A 14,484-nucleotide genomic window follows, 5' to 3' on the forward strand; every position below is an offset into this window, starting at 1 on the left:
ACCAATTTCAATATCTCCACAAATCTCCCCTTAACCTTCCCTATTCTAATGAGAACAATGCCTTCTTATTGAGTCCCTCATTTTTGACTCCTTGGCTTTTTGATTCCCACAACAGCTGGAGACAGAAATAAAAAAGCCATCACAGCAGTGTTTAATTAAATCTGTTCAGGAGCAATTGCTGTTTGCATATTCACAGTGAAAACCAAAAGGGTGGTACAATAATTAAAATATCTTAAATGTGCTGAATATACCTGGTCCTGGAAATATCTTTCAAAGGATTAATCTCATAAATACATTCAAAAAATATGCCCATTCTGCAAATGACAAGCAATACTCAGATTTCTTGCAAATTGCATTGGAATACATCCAAATTTGCACTGAGTATGATTTCATAGGAACAAGCGAGATGCTGTCATAACGGTCCCCTGTGTGGGTTACATGAAGGATTCTAAAAGTTGAATTTTGAAGTGAATTAAATGTTGTTTACCTTCAGTTTGTTTTGTTATGTCACTGCATGCTTGCAAACAATGCTTGAACTTCAAACCAGCTGAGAGATCTTTAGAAAGAAAAAGCCCTGAGGTCGCTATGGAGATTGCAAGGGAGGAGATTGCAGAGCCATTGTCCTTGATTTTTATGTCCTCTTTGTCCTCAAATGTGGATCCCTTGTTCAAAAAGGGGCGTAGGGATAACCCTAGTAACTATAGGCCGGTGAGTCTCACTTCTGTTGTGGGCAAAGTCTTAGAGAGAATTGTAAGGGATAGGATTTATGCACATCTGGATAGGAATAATGTGATCAAGGATAGTCAGTATGGTTTTGTGAAGGGCAGGTCGTGCCTCACAAACCTTATTGAATTCTTTGAAAAGGTGACGAAGGAGGTTGATGAGGGGAAAGCGGTAGATGTGGTATATATGGATTTTAGTAAGGCGTTTGATGAGGTTCCCCATGGTAGGCTACTGCAGAAAATACGGGGATATGGCATTGAGGGTGAGTTGGAGGTTTGGATTAGGAATTGGCTGGATGGAAGAAGACAGAGGGTAGTAGTTGATGGCAAAGTTTCTTCATGGAGTGCCGTCACTAGCGGTGTTCCGCAAGGATCTGTTTTGGGACCATTGCTGTTTGTCATTTTTATAAATGACCTGGAAGAGGGGTTAGAAGGTTGGGTGAGCAAGTTTGCGGATGATACGAAAGTCGGAGGAGTTGTTGATAGTGAGGAAGGATGTGGCAGGTTACAGCAGGATATAGAGAAGCTGCAGAGCTGGGCAGAAAGGTGGCAAATGGAGTTTAATGTAGCTAAGTGTGAGGTGATTCACTTTGGGAAGAATAACAGAAAGATGGGGTACTGGGCTAATGGTCGGATACTTGGTAGTGTGGATGAGCAGAGGGATCTTGTTGTCCATGTACACAGATCTTTGAAAGTTGCCACCCAGGTAAATAGTGCGGTGAGGAAGGCATATGGCGTACTGGCTTTTATTGGTAGAGGAATTGAGTTCCGGAGCCCTTAGGTCATGTTGCAGTTGTATAAGACTCTGGTGTGGCTGCATCTGGAGTATTGTGTGCAGTTTTGGTCGCCATACTATAGGAAGGATGTGGTGGCACTGGAACGGGTGCAGAGGAGGTTTACCAGGATGTTGCCTGGTATGGTAGGAAGATCGTATGAGGAAAGGCTGAGGCACCTGGAGTTGTTTTCATTGGAGAAAAGAAGGTTTGGGGGTGACTTGATAGAGGTGTACAAGATGATTAGGGGTTTAGATAGGGTTGATCGTGAGAACCCTTTTCCACGTATGGAGTCAGCTATTACGAAGGGGCATAGCTTTAAATTAAGGGGTGGTAGTATAGGACAGATGTTAGGGGTAGGTTCTTTACTCAGCGAGTCGTGAGTTCATGGAATGCCCTGCCAGTAGCAGTGGTGGACTCTCCCTCATTATGGGCATTTAAGCGAGCATTGGATAGGCATATGGAGGATAGTGAGCTAGTGTAGGTTAGGTGGGCTTGGATCGGCGCAACATCGAGGGCCAAAGGGCCTGTACTGCGCTGTATTCTTCTATGTTCTAAGTTCTGTATCATTTGCAAATCCCGTAATCCAAATAATTATAGATTATGAACAATAGGGACCCAAGCACTGATTCTTTTGGTACCCCACTGGTTACAGCCTGTCATTCACCAAATGACTAATTTTTATTCTTATTCTTCGCGTTCTATCTTTTGACCAATCCTCAATCCATACTATGTTGTACCCAATCGCATGCATTTTAATTTTGGTTATTAACCTCTGTAGCACTTTCTCAGAACCTTTCTGAAAATCCAAATACACCACATACTCTGATCTTCCCCCTCAGATTTTGCTTTTAAGAGATTCTTGAGGATATTATCAGGCATTTTTTTTCTAAACCACATCCGTATAGATTCTAATGTTTTCCCTATTGCTGACATCAGGCTAACAGATTTGTAGCTCCCTGTTTTCTCTCACCCTCCTTTCTTCAACAATGCTTATGTTAAGAACTAATACTGAATTGCAATTTGACAAAAGTCTAATTACTTAAATTCAATACATGTGACATGCTCGTTCTCCAGTTTACAGATACATTTGTCATTTTATTGGTTATGTATCCTTTCTTATACTCTTTTTTTTCAGCGCTTGAGAAAGGGCCAATAGTTTGACTTGTTAACTACTGTCTTTCTATGGATATTGTTTGAACCAATGCGTGCTTCAAATTTTATTTTCTATTTTCATTTTCATATGCATTATCTGCCTTTTTTCTATCACTTATGCTTACATTATAAGTAAATGTTCAATGATTGTTAAATATGTTTAAAATAATACACCAGTAAAGCATAATTTTGCACAGACCACTCTGTCATACTACCGAATTCAGTAATATTGAAATATTCTTGGTACATGCCCAGTGATGACGTAACAATGATATTTTTGCTACATGTGCAGCAACTGGATAGAGCAAGAGTGGAGATCCTGGGGAGCAGTCCTTTTTTTAATTTTACTTTTAAAACTGCTTTAACTTAAAAATACTATTAGAGCATGCTCTGCACGTTAAATTACATAATGGAATTTTATGCCCATTAGAGGGTGCAATTGCATCATGTTGAAGAAGAAGAAAAATCAAAATGCGTGTCCAAATCTGAAATTTGGAAATGCTCAGGTCTGGAGCATTAGTTTTTCTACTGAAGGAAGGTTATTGACCTAAGGTATTAATTCTGCTTCTTTCTCTACAGATGTTGTCTGACCTGCTCAATTTAGATTTTCAGTGTCCACGGTATTTTTGCTCTGGTGGTGGTTTAAATCTGCTAGCCATACCTAGCCAAACATAAGCAAGTGACCTTGCATACATCTTTGATTTTTGACTTAATTGCATTTTTATTTGTAACTTAATGATAAATGTCAAGGTAACAAAGTATTTCAGTACCTTCTGCAAGTCTGTATGTTGACTTTTGACATTGTGGGTTTATGTATGTCAACCAGACTGGTAGATGTAATGTGGGTTGGAAGTGGAGGTGGAAATCTGTAAGCAGCAATCCACTTTCTATCCCATTGTAGTTATTGCGCAAACTGAAAGAAGGTGCTAACATTGCCATGGCTGGAACCCCCCCGCCCCCCTCAACCTCAATAAACTTGTTATCTAATATTATTAAAGAATCTGGTTACCATGTAGGGTTGGGTGAACTGCAGTGGTTTATGGTTACTTAAAATTTTTCCTGCCCAGGTCATACAGTGTGGAAACTTCGGTCCAACTCATCCTTGCCAATCAGCCATCCCAATCTGACCTCGTCTCATTTTCAACCATTTGGCCCATGTTCTTTTAAACCCTTCATCTGTATATACCCATCCACATGCCTTTTAAATGTTGAAATTTTACCCACGTCCACCACTTCCTGTGGCAGCTCATTCCATACTCGCACCACCCTCTGCATGAAAATGTTACCCCTCAGGTCCTTTTTAAATCTTCCCCCTCTCTCCTTAGAACTATGCCCTCTGAGTTTGGACTTACCCCACCCTAGGAAATTGACTATGTACACTATCCATGCCCCTCAGTTTATAAACCTCTATATAATCACCCCTCAGCCTCCAGTGCTCAAGGGAAAAAAGCCCCAGCCAAATCAGCCTCTTCTATATCTCAAACTCTCCAGTCTCAGAAACATACTTTGTAAATCTTCTGCATTGGGAATGCAATATGCATTAATTTATGTATATAATGTGAAGTTTTTTGAATTGGGTGCAACTTTAATCTGAAGCTTTCTGAAACTGAAATAAACCAAGTGTAGAAGAATGTCAACCACAGTCAAATTTCAAACAAATTTTATCAAAAGCTTTTGCAGTTTTGCAGTCTACCAGCATGCAAGTCTTCTGTAGAAGTGCCTCATAAGTCAAAAGTCTGAGAATCAAGAGGATCTTGATGACAGATAAATGAGGGGGTGATGTGACCACTGCTGATTCAGTGTGCCCTTTCTCTCCCCCTCATATATGTATATCCTTGTACAATCTAACCTTTTTAACTTTGGTTTTGCTTGATTGTTGACATTTTACAGCAGTGAAGGTGGCTAGCAATGATGTTTCAAAACTGCCTTGTTCCAGCTTCTCCTGCACTAGAGAATTAATGTTTTGAATGTACATAATTAATATTTGTGTAATGTGAAGTAGCATTCTTCCCTTCTATTGAGCTTTTTGAAATTAATCTTTGAAATTTCTCTGCAGATAGCACCTTTTGGCTTTGAGTCAAGAGATTGTGAATTAAGACCCACTCTAACAAAATGAGTGCAACTTTATTCAAGTAGTCACCATAGAGACTATATATGTAGTGCTCAGAGACCACTGTTGGAATAACCATCTTTTGGATTAATTGTAAAATTGTGTGGTATCTCATACAGGTGCTATTTTGAAGAACAGCAGGGGGTTTATACTCATGTACTGGGGGATGGGGTGGAATTGCAATGTTACCAAAGCCATCATTCAGAATCACAGCTACTGTTCTGAGTACATGGTTTTGAATCCCACCATGGCAGAGAGTGAAATGGGGTCAAAATTGTGTGCAGAAAAGGAAATGGATTGCTCAAGCTCTGAAATGATGAGATGTTACAATTCTTCAGTATGTATATTCTGTATCTTATCAGGGCTTTCAGTATCCATTTAGGCATAGATTTTTTTTTTTAAAATTGTCTGCTTGTATGTAACTGCACAGTGGAGTTCCTAGAAATAAACCTTTTTATATTTTCAATGTTTTTGTTTGAATCCTTTCTTTCTAGTAACAGCTTCAGATCTGTTTAAGTGTTTGACTTACAGAAAATTACTGCGCTGGGAGAATGAGCAAAGGAAATTGAAGATATTGAAATAAGCACTAACTAGTGCTTGAACATGAATATCAAATTATGATGAGGAAGCAAGTTACATAAAAATATAAAATATTTCTCGCTTATTGTAGAAAAATCTTACGCTTCAGTCATGTTATTTCTGACCGGAGTACCAAATACTAGCAACACATACTATTCTGTCCACACTGAACTCAAGTTCATTTAATTTTGTTACAATTGAATATCTGCTGAATAAAAATCCCTTTGCATACTGGTGAGTTGGTGAAGAGGTATTTTGAAACCCACATGGATCCAGTCCCAAATTTGAGCAACTTGTTTTTTGACCGTAATTAATAATTGAACTTTACAGCCAGATATTGAGGCAAGTGAATATTTGAAGGAGTTTAAATTTAGTTGATAAATAAAATTTCGAACTTGCATTTTTAAGATTAAAAACTGGAGCTAATTCGTTTGGAACAGGAAGTGTGCATGAGTGATTTTACACAAGTGCTGATAAGATTATCTGGGCTCACACAAGGTGGTTACTGACAGTCTATTAGAGAAGGTTAGCCCTCCCCTTTGAGGATGGACAAAGTCCTCGTGGATTACAGCACACAAATGGTTAAGGCATTTCCATCTACTTAGTGGCATTAGTCCCAGATGATGTGGCCAAGTGGTTAAAGTGATGGATTACTAATCCATTGTGTTCTGAATGCATGGGTTCAAAAACCAGCTGATCGCTGGACTATTAATCCAGAAGCTCAGTTTATGTTCTTGGGGCCTGGCTTCAAATCCTGCCATAACCCATGAGCAGTAGTGCAACCTAAAACTAAACAGAAGAAACATTTCAACTGAATATTAAGAGTGGCTTCTACTACCTCTCATCTTATCATTTAAGACTCTGTTAGGAATGTGATGGGGGTAGGGTGGGGTGGGGGGGGGGGGGGTGCTGTGATAATATATAACATGGAACTACCAATGTGATGGTAATAGCAACACTTTTGATTTTATAATTTTATTCAGTCATTTGTAAAGTGCTTATATAGAGTCATAGAGATGTACAGCACGGAAACAGACCCTTCAGTCCAACTTGTCCATGCCGATCAGATATCCTAACCTAATCTAGTCTCATTTGCCAGCACTTGGCCCATATCCCTCGAAACCCTTCCTATTCATATATACACCCAGATGCTTTTTAAATGTTGCAATTTTAACAGCCTCCACCACTTCCTCTGGCAGCTAACTCCTCCATACGTGCACCACCCTTTGCATGAAAAGGTTGCCACATTGTTCCCTTTTACATCTTTCCCCCCTCACCCTAAACCTATCCCCTCTAGTTCTGGACTCCCCCACCTCAGGGAAAGGACTTTGTCTATTTATCCTATCCATGCCCCTCATGATTTTATAAACCTTTGTAAGGTCACCTCCCCCAGCCTCTGACGCTCCAGGGAAAACAGCCCAGCCTGTTCAGCCTCTCCCTATTGCTCAAATCCTCCAACCCTGGCAACATCCTTGCAAATCTTTTCGGAAACTTTTTCAAGTTTCACGTCTCCTTCCTATTGGAAAGATGTTCAGAATTGCATGCAATATTCCAACAGTGGCCTAATCAATGTCCTGTACAGCGGCAACATGACCTCCCAACTCCTATATCGGTGCTCTGACCAATAAAGGAAAGCACACCAAACACCACCTTCACTATCCTATCTCCCTGCAACTCCACTTTCAAGGGGCTATGAACCTGCACTCCAAAGTCTCTTTGTTCAGCAACACTCCCTAGGACTTTACCAAAGTTCTGCTAAGATTTGCTTTCCCAAAATGCAGCACCTCACATTTATCTAAATTAAACTCCATCTGCCAGTCCTCAGTCCATTTGGCCCATCTGATCAAAATCCTGCTCTAATCTGAGGTAACCTCCTTCATTGTCCACTACACTCCAATTTTGGTGTCACCTGTAAACTTACTAACTATACCTCCTATGTTCATATCCAAATTATTTATATAAATGATGAAAAATGGTGGACCCAGCACCAATCATTGTGGCATTGCATTGGTCACAGGCCTCCAGTCTGAAAACAGCCCTCTACCACCACTCTCTATCTTCTACTTTTGAGCCAGTTCTGTATCCAAATGGCAAGTTCTTCCTGTATTCCATGAGATCTAACCTTGCTAAGCAGACTCCCATGAGGAACCTTGTCGAACGCCTTACTGAAGTCCATGTAGATCTCTTCAACCGCTCTGTTGTCATCAATCCTCTTTGTTACTTTTTCAATAAACTCAATCAAGTTTGTGAGACATGATTTCTCACGCACAAAGCCATGTTGACCATCCCGAATCAGTCCTTGCTTTTCCAAATACGTGTAAATCCTGTCCCTCAGGATTCCCTTCAACAACTTGCCCACCACTGATGTCAGGCTCACTGGCTTGACTTTCCCATCTTTCTTAAATAATGTTACCCAACCTCCAGTCTTCTGGCACCTCACGTGTGACTTTTGATGATGCAAATATCTCAGCAAGGGGCCCAGTAATCACTTCCCCAGCTTCCCACACAGATCCAGTATACACCTGATCAGGTCCTGGGGATTTATCCAACTTTATGCGCTTCAAGACATCCAGCATTTCCTCCTCTGTAATATGGACGTTTTTCAAGATGTCACCATCTATTTCCCCACATTCTATATCTTCCATGTCCTTCTCCACAGTAAACACTGATACAAAATACTCATTTAGTATCTCCCCCATCTCCTGCGGCTCCACACAAAGACTGCTTTGAGGGGCCCTATTTGCCCCTAGTTACCTTTTTATCATTAATGTATTTGTAAAAACCCTTTGAATTCTCCTTAACCCTATTTGCCAAAGCTATCTCATGCCCCCTTTTTGCCCTCCTGATTTCCCTCTTCGTATACTCCTATTGCCTTTATACTCCTCCTGAGAATTCACTTGAACTCTTCTGTCTGTACCTGACATATGCTTCCTCCTTTTTCTTAACCAAACCCTCAATTTCTCTAGTCATGCAGCATTCCATATACCTACCAGCCTTTCCTTTCACCCTAACAGGAATATACTGTCTCTGGATTCTCGTTATCTTATTTCTGAAGGCTTCCCATTTTGTAGCCATCCCTTTACCTGCAGACATCTGTACCCAATCAGCTTTTGAAAATTCTTGCCAAATACCATAAAAATTAGCCTTCCGCCAGTGTTGTGACTCAAAACAGTAAGTATTGTGCAATTGACATTTTCTGTTTATCTCTTTAACTGTCATTGCTCATCTTTATATAATGGGTAATGTTGCTAAAGTTGCTCTCCTACAATCCTTGAGGTTATGCAAACATGCACTTAGATTGGTTTGCTCAACTGCAGTGTTCTCTTAAGCAGATATCTTGTCAACACAACTGAGGGTCATGCATGAAGTCTAATGACTTGGTTGCTCGTAGGGTTTCTTCCTTATTTATAATACTGTTGCAAAAAAGAGTGATAAGGTTTCTGTCATGAATACTTAGCCTTTAATATTGTACCAATTAATCAAGCTTTTTAGAAAATGAGATTTCCAGAATTTAATTTGCTTGAATGGTCATACAGGATTTGTCACTCTTGTTTCTTTATGACATTTTTCCGTGTGTATACTTCCTGCCTTTTACCCTCAATGCTTTCATCGCTTTTCATCAGTTCTCTTACTGATTACGTAAAATTCTGCATGTCGGAAAGAGATGCCCAGTTTCTGCACAGGGGGAAACAGAAACTTTCTGAACTGCAATTGGAACCCAGCCTGCTGAATTTTACAAAGAACAAAGAAAATTGCAGCACAGGAACAGGCCCCTCGGCTCTCCAAGCCTGTGTCGATCCAGATCCTCTATCTAAACCTTGTCGCCTGTTTTCCAAGGATCTGTATCCCTCTGCTCCCTGCCCATTCATGTATCTGTCCAGCTACATCTTAAATGATGCTATTGTGCCTGTCTCTACCACCACCTCTGGCAACGTGTTCCGGCACCCACCACCCTCTGCATAAAGAACTTTTCATGCATATTTCCCTTAAATATTTCCCCCCTCACCTTGAACTTGTGACCCCTAGAAATTGAGTCCCCCACTCTGGGGGGGGGGGGAAAATGCTGCTTGTCTATACCTCTCATGATTTTGTAGACCTCAATCAGGTCCCCCCCTCAACCCTTGTCTTTCTAATGAAAATAATCCTAATCTACTCAACCTTTCTTCATAGCTAGTGTCCTCCATCCCAGGCAACATCCTGATGAACCTTCCCTGTAACCTCACCAAAGCATCCACATCCTTCGGGTAATGTGGCGATCAGAACTATATGCAGTATTCCAAATGTGGCTGAATCAAAGTCCCATACAACTGTAACATGACCTACCAACTCCCGTACTCAATACCCAACCGATGAAGGAAAGCATGATGTATGCCTTCTTGACCACTCTAGCACATCTTAAGGGAACAATGGATTTGAACACCCAGATCTCTCTGTACATCAATTTTCCCCAGGGCTTTTCCATTTATCATATAGTTTGCTCTTGAATTGGATCTTCCAATATGCGTCACTTTATATTTGCCCAGATTGAACTCCATCTGTCATTTCTCCTCCAACTCTCCAGTCTATCAATATTCTGTTGCATTCTCTGATAGCCCCCTTCACTGTCTGCTACTCCACTCATCCTAGTGTCATCTGCAAACTTGCTAATCAGACCACCTATACCTTCCTCTAGATCATTTATGTATATCACAAACAGTGGTCCCAGCACAGATCCCTGTGGAACACCACTGGTCTCAGTTTTCCGTTTCGAGAAATTCCCTTTCACTACCATTCTGTCTCCTGTTGCCCAGCCAATTCTCTCTCTATCTAGCCTGGACACCCTGGACCCCATGCAACTTCACTTTGTCCATCAACCTACCATGTGGAACCTTATCAAATGCCTCACTGAAGTCCATGTATATGACATCTACAGCCCTTCCCTCATCAATTAACTTTGTCACTTCCTCAAAGAATTTTATTAAGTTTGTAAGAAGTGACTTTCCCTGCACAAAACCAGATGTAAATAGATCCTATCCCTCAGTGTCTTCTCTAGCAGCTTTCCTACCACTAACGTCAGGCTCCCCAGTCTATAATTATCTGGATTATTCCTGCTACCCTCCTTCAACATTGGAACAACATTAGCAATTCTCCAGTCCTCCGGTACCACACCCATGTTTAAGGATGCTGCAAAAATATCTGTTAAGGCCCCAGCTATTTCCCCTCTCACTTCCCTCAGTGACCTGGGATAGATCCCATCCAGACCTAGAGACTTCTCCACCTTAACGCCTTTTAGAATACCAAACACTTCCTCCCTCCTTATACTGACTTGACCTAGAGTAATCAAACATCTATCCCTAACCTCCACATCCGTCATGCCCCTCTTCTCAATGAATACTGATACAAGTATGCATTAAGAATCTCACCCATTTTCTCTGACTCCATACAGAACTTTCCTCCTTTGCCCTTGAGTGGGTCAGCCTTTTCTCTGATTACCCTCTTGTTGTTTATATACAAATAAAATGCTTTGGGATTTTTCTGTTTGCTGAAGATATTTCAAGACTCCTTTTAGCCCCCTTAACTCCTCGTTTCAGACTGATCCTACTTTTCCAATATTCTTCCAAAGCGTTGTCTGTTTTCTGTTGCCTAGACCTTCTATGTATGCTTCCTTTTCCTCTTCGCTCGTCTCGTAATTTCACCTGTCATCCATGGTTCCCTAATCTTGCCATTTCTGTCCCTCATTTTCACAGGGACATGTCTGTGGTGCACTCTAATGAACCTTTCTTTAAAAGCCTCCCATATATCAAATGTGGATTTACCCTCAACAGCTGCTCCCAATCCACATTCCTCAGCTCCTGCTGAATTTTGCTGTAGCTGGCCTTCCCCCAATTTAGTACTCTCCCTTTAGGACCACTCCTCTTTGTCCATGGGAATTCTAAAACTTATGGAATTGTGATCCATAAGTATTCCCAAAGTAATCCCTTACTGAAACTTCAACCGCCTGGCCAGGCTCATTCCCCAGCACCAGGTCCAGTATGGCCCCTTCCCGAGTTGGACTCTTTACACACTACTTCATAAAACCCTCCCGAATGCTTCTTACAAATTCTGCTCCACCGAAACCTCTAACACTAAGTAATTCCCAGTCAATGGTGGAAAAATCAAAATCTCCCATCATCGTCACTACCCTGTTGTTACTACATCTTTCTGTAATCTATCTACATATTTGTATCGCTATCTCACACCGTCTGTTGGCAGGCCTGTAGTACAGCCCCAACATTGTTACCTCACCCTTCCTATTTCTGAGCTCTGCCCATATTGCCTCACTGCTGAAGTCTTCCATAGAGCCCTCCTTCAGCTTAGCTGTGATCTCCTCTCTGACTAGAAATGCAACTCCTCCACCCCTTTTACCTCCCTATCTATCCTGCCTGAAGCATCTATATCCTGGAATATTTAGTTGCCAATCTTGCCCTTCCCTCAACCATGTCTCAGTAATAGCAATAACATCAGACTCCCAGGGACTAATCCAAACCCTAAGTTCATCTGCCTTACCTGTTACACTTGCATTAAAACAAATGCACCTCAGGCCACCTGTCCCTTTTGCGTTCATCATCTGCTCCCTGTCTACTCTTGTCCTTAGTCACACTGACCTTATTATCTAGTTCCTTATCGGCTTTTAGTTACTACCTCTTTACTATCCACTAACCTCCTCATTTGGTTCCCATCCCCCTGCCACATTAATTTAAACCCTCTGTAATAGCATTAGCAAAAGCACCCCTAGGACGTTGGTTCCAGTCCTGCCCATGTGTGGACCATCTGATTTGTAATAGTCCTACCTTCTCCAGGACCGATTCCCCCATGTCCGATTCCCCCATGTCCAAAAAACCTGAGCCCCTCCTGCACCATCTCTCAAGCCATTCATTCATCCTGTTTATTCTTTCATTTCTACTCTGGCTAGCACGTGGCACTAGTAGCCATCCTGACATTACTACCTCTGAGGTCCTATTTTTTAACTTGGCTCCTAAATCCTATTTGTAGGATCTCATCCCGTTTATTACCAATATCATTGGTGCCCCCTTCAATCAGAATGTCCTGTAGCCGATCTGAGACAACCCTGACACGTGTACCTGGGAGGGAACGTACCATTCAGGAGTCTTGTTTTCAACCACAGAACCGCCTGTCTACCCCCCCTTACAAATTGAATCCGCTATGACGATAGCCCTTCCACTCTTTTTCCCACCCTTCCGTACAGCAGAGCCAGCCACAATGCCATGAACCTGGCTACTGCTGCCTTTCCCTGGTGAGCCATCTCCCCCAACAGTATCCAAACTGTATACCTGATTGCAGTCTTCAGGAGGTTTTTTTACCAAGTTGCTTTAACGGTTTAGATTTTTAAAAGCCTTTATTTCTAGAGATTTGTTCATGAGTTTATCCAGATGAAAGTTTTATTGTCATTGTTTTAAAAAGAACAATACCTGCTTTAATGAGATTTGGCAGATTCCCAAATGTTTTTGCTAACAGCTTCACACAAATTACTTGCAAAGTGAGAGACTAAACTTTCTTACTGCTGTTTAATTGTGAAAATGTTTTATTTTGAGCATTGACATCACCTGTAAAAACAAAGCATACTGTTGCCTCATTGCAGTGTACATAACTGTGTGTGTTGGTGATTAGGGACCCAAAACATGGTACTAAAGAGTTGAAAAAGGCTACTTCCCCAGGATAATACAGGTTTTGCTGGTAGTATAATTATTAACATTTTTAAAAATTCATTTTGATTGTTACTTGCAAGCCTTTTAGCAGCAAAGTTAATGGCAGCTAGCCATTTACTGTTAAAATGCAGTTTTATGAAAACTATTGTTTAAAATATGGCTTTGAAAAATAATAGCTGATAGACTGTTATTGACTTCATACCTATTCCTATTTCAAACTTATTCATGTGTACAGAATTTTCTCATTTGTATGCAAAAAAAAGGACTATTACATCTCTGCAAAGAACAAATAAACCTTTAATTTCCTTACAAAACAAAACATGACAATTGAAAATCAAAAATGCTGCAAGCATTCAGGCAGGATAACATCTGTGAAAAGTGGCAAACAGCTAATATTTTGATTGATCTTTCAAGATATACACGTCCTCCTTAAAGGATGAATGGGGATAGACTGATGGGGTGCTCGGGAGAGAAAAAAAACCAAAGGCAAGATCTGATGAGAATGGAAGACACAAGGAATATTTGTGTTGAGCAAAAGGGTGGTAAAGGCATAGGTTTTAAAAGATGGATATAAAGGTGTAAATGTGATAGCCAGAGCACTGCCAACAGCAACCATCTAGTGGGAAAAAATACAAGCAATGGTTATGTTCTGAAGTTGTTGAATTCAGTGGTCAGTCTGAAGGCTACAAAGTATCTAATGGTAGGATGATGCACATTATAAATGAATTTTAATGGATAGGGGACCAAGGCAGAGTTGGAGTAGCTCCAAAAAATTAAAATAAGTGACTGAGAGTTTGGATTATGCTTGTGACCCCATCAGAGATATTCCTTAACCTAATCACTGGAGCTGCATTTGACTATCCTCATGTAGAATCATAAAATTCATACAGAAGGCCACTCGGTCCATCAAGTCCATAACTAACCCTCCGAAGAGCATCCCACCCAGACCCGCTTCCCCACCCTACCCTTGTAACCCTGCATTTCCCTTGGCTAACGCAGCTAGCCTGCACAGCACTGGACACTATGCGCAATTAGCATGGCCAATCCACCTACACTGCTCATCTTTGGTCAATGGGAGGAAACCATAGTACCCAGAGGAAACCCATGGAGATACGGTGAGAATGTGCAAGCTCCACACAGACAGTCACCCGAGATCCCTATCCTTTGATGCAGCAATGCTAACTACTGAGCCACTATGCCAACAGAAACATTAACTCCAGATTACAGAGGAGGAAGTGCTGGATGTCTTGAAACAGTTAAAGGTGGATAAATCCCCAGGATCTGATCAGGTGTACCTGAGAACTCTGTGGGAAGCTAGAGAAGTGATTGCTGGGCCTCTTGCTGAGATACTTGTATCATCGATAGTCACAGGTGAGGTGCCGGAAGACTGGAGGTTGGCAAACGTGGTGCCACTGTTTAAGAAGGACGGTAAAGACAAGCCAGGGAACTATAGACCGGTG

The 14,484-nt window shown here is 41.3% G+C and overlaps 1 protein-coding gene and 1 non-coding gene across 3 annotated transcripts in view; both read left to right on the forward strand.

The window, feature by feature from the left end:
- The window catches only part of LOC122565424 (guanine nucleotide-binding protein G(I)/G(S)/G(O) subunit gamma-7-like), a 187,117-nt gene that overhangs the window by 60,221 nt on the left and 112,412 nt on the right, over window positions 1–14,484 (forward strand). The window lies entirely within an intron of this gene.
- Window positions 5,838–5,966, forward strand: LOC122539230. The gene has a single exon (XR_006309010.1). It is a non-coding gene; the product is annotated as a U6atac minor spliceosomal RNA (small nuclear RNA).

Source organism: Chiloscyllium plagiosum, chromosome 31, assembly GCF_004010195.1.
Source record: "Chiloscyllium plagiosum isolate BGI_BamShark_2017 chromosome 31, ASM401019v2, whole genome shotgun sequence".
NCBI classification, from domain to species: Eukaryota; Metazoa; Chordata; class Chondrichthyes; order Orectolobiformes; family Hemiscylliidae; genus Chiloscyllium; species Chiloscyllium plagiosum.